Genomic DNA, 2,922 nt, shown 5'->3' on the forward strand with positions numbered 1-2,922 from the left:
AGAGCAACAATTCCAACCGTAGGAATCCAAGCTTCATCAGTTCCACTGCTCACAGAATAATCACACTTATTATCACAATTCCACAATCATCTACATTAGCATGTGACACCCAAGAATTTGAACATTGTATAAGAAGCATAAATACAATTTAAAAATAAGTAAAAGAGAAAGCTAAAACAAATGCAAAAACAAAGGTCTGTAGGGGCAGAGAAACACTCAAGGTTTTATTCTCATATATCCAAGACAGAAAACTAAAATAACAACAAATAAAAATAATGTGACAAACGTGTAACAACACATTTGTATCTGAAATGAAAGAAATTTTCACAAGTACTCATAAATATCTGACAAATACACTATTAAATATGTTAGCAATAGGCACTTCCAAATCTTGTGGAAATAATTATGCCATGTCTAACTGGTTGTCCCCTATTTGTTTTTATGGCTATTCCAAATCTCTTCAGCACCCAACAAGTTAGCACTTGGCATTCTAACTTATCTTTACAAATAAACTCCTTGCAAATGAATATTAATTGACCCTTTAGCGCTTTTTCTTTTTTTCAATTTTTTGTTTGTTTGCTTGTGTTATACCAATATAAGTAATCCATGTCCTTGTATCTTGTATATTTTAGGAAGTACTTTCATACTGTCTTTGCTCTGAACAGGAAACAGATGGCTGCTTGCAGACCTAGGAAATAAACAGACAAACATTTGTTTGAAGATTAATTGCTACCAGTATCACAGAAGTTAGGAGATGGCAAAATTAGACTGTCTATGAAATGTTCTTTTTCTCTATGTGCATCATGGTGCCATTTTTAATGGAATGCTTTAGCTTTTCATTTTATTTCAATGGAAACCCTCTTGCTCACTAACTAGCTTTGACTTTGTTTCAGATATCTCTGTGACTGTAGTTTCTTTTGCATCAGCACAGGAATTTTATCACAACTACTTAGACTGTCTGATTAGCAATTTAATGGGATTTAGTTGACCCTAAATGAAAGGATGTCTAGAAGGCTGTCAGATTTACATAAGCCTTCTTACGAAATATGTTGCCTCAAGTATCACAGCAACCATTTCTTGAATTTTGAGCTAAAATGGATACAGACTTCTGCTTATGCTGGATTTTAAGGAGGTGACAGAACACTTTAATTGGATTATTCCACCAGTGCAGTGCAAAGTTTGTAGAGTAGTAAGTTATAGAATCCAATATAAAGATTTCCTTAGGCTTGAAGACTTAGAACTGTCCTACATTTAACAGTTCCACTTTAGCTGCAGTGATATAGGACCAGATATAATTAAGGGAACACACTGACTTAGTATGGATAAAGGAATTATATAGCAATGTACACCCTAGCCGAGAACAAGCTTTTGCAAAGTGCAACAATAGGATGACGCATAGAGAGAAAGGAATGCAGTGAGCAAAAGTAATTATGTGATCTGAAGCAGATGTAAAGATTTTCATTACAAAACATTGCTCAGATTTTTTGTTTTATCTCTGTATATTGGAACATTATATTTGATCTTTACCCAATTTTGCGACTCTATTTGAGGCATAGAGGAGAAGACATGTTGAAAAACTCACTTCTTTATGATTTATTGTCTGATTAGTCATCCATGCACTAATAGACTAATAGACACTCCTTAAAGTCATTCAAAAGAAATTTTGAATTGTTCAAAAGCTATAGGGTACCCAAAGGTATCCCAGAGGAATTTATTCATTCTTGGAATGAATGGGGCCATGAATTTCAGTCTCCTGATGCCCAGAAAAATATCATAAAAATAGAATTCTATTTCTATTAATTTATTATTTTAAACTGATAGAAATTTCATCTGAATACTTACTTGTGTTTAAATAAAAGGTCTGCGGTAAAAGTTACCTACATACCATTAAATTACCTATATATTAGAACTGAAGGACATAATTCTCCATCATCTTACTGTCAATACAGAGCATAGTACATGTAAAAATAGAGGACAAAATACTGCTATCTTGGATATGTGAATTATTTTTAAGAGTTCTAGGCAGTAAAAGAATGAAGCCTGATTCCTCCTAACCCTTAGCAACATGACATAAAAGCCCATTAAATTCTCATTTAACTGGCCAGGAGTTGAAAGTTACCTGGACAAAAAGTATCCTTGGGTGATTTGGTGAAAATGTTGACTAAAGATTCAGAAGTAAACAGTAGTGCTGACAGTTCTCTTCAGGAAGAGCTAAGCCCTCCCAACATTTCATTTTCAGGGTCTTTGCATATGACTGCTGAACTGATCAGGTAGAACAAAGAAATTTTTGTCTTCAACTGAAGTTTGTAGGAATGATCTGTTTCTGAAAGCATGATCGCAGGCTTAATTGTTCTACCCTGTCATGGTAAACCCTGCAGTGAATTCTTGTAATTAGTCTGACTGACATTGTAGGCATAGCTTGCCTACTCTCTTAGTCATCTCTTGAAAAGAAATGGTTGTATCTCTTGTGGTTACCCTGACAATCCACAATTTAAGATATTTTTTAATGCAAGTTTAACACAAAGGTGCATGCTGCACATTGCAATCCAATGGCTCCCATAAATTACACTGTCAGTTAGGTAGAGTAGGCAATACATATGCAAAACACTTATGGAAATGTTCTTACCATTCAGCAAAATCATATGTAGAAGTTATATGAATATGCATGCATTTCTCTCATGGTTTTAGATTCCTGCTGTCCCTGTGTTCTCATTTGCAACAACAACCAGTCTTATCAAATCTCACATAATTAAACTGAACAGAATGGCAAGGCTAATTGTTCATATGTTGCCCCTGTGTAATGAGTCACCATAAACTAAAGGATGTGTTAATAAGTTTGCACAGCTGGTATTTCGGGTTGGATTCTGGCTAAATAATGACAACTTAGCAAAACATTCCAAGCACTATGATGTTTCAAACCAC

The 2,922-nt window shown here is 34.5% G+C and overlaps 1 long non-coding RNA gene across 1 annotated transcript; it reads right to left on the reverse strand.

Moving 5' to 3' along the window:
* Positions 1 to 548: 548 nt before the first annotated feature.
* On the reverse strand, positions 549 to 2,711 carry LOC136358435 (uncharacterized). Its single transcript, XR_010743097.1, has 2 exons — positions 2,627 to 2,711; positions 549 to 688 (listed from the first exon to the last, which is right to left on the reverse strand). It is a non-coding gene; the product is annotated as an uncharacterized lncRNA (long non-coding RNA).
* Between the last annotated feature and the right edge of the window lie 211 nt (positions 2,712 to 2,922).

Source organism: Sylvia atricapilla, chromosome 3, assembly GCF_009819655.1.
Source record: "Sylvia atricapilla isolate bSylAtr1 chromosome 3, bSylAtr1.pri, whole genome shotgun sequence".
In the NCBI taxonomy this organism is placed as follows: Eukaryota; Metazoa; Chordata; class Aves; order Passeriformes; family Sylviidae; genus Sylvia; species Sylvia atricapilla.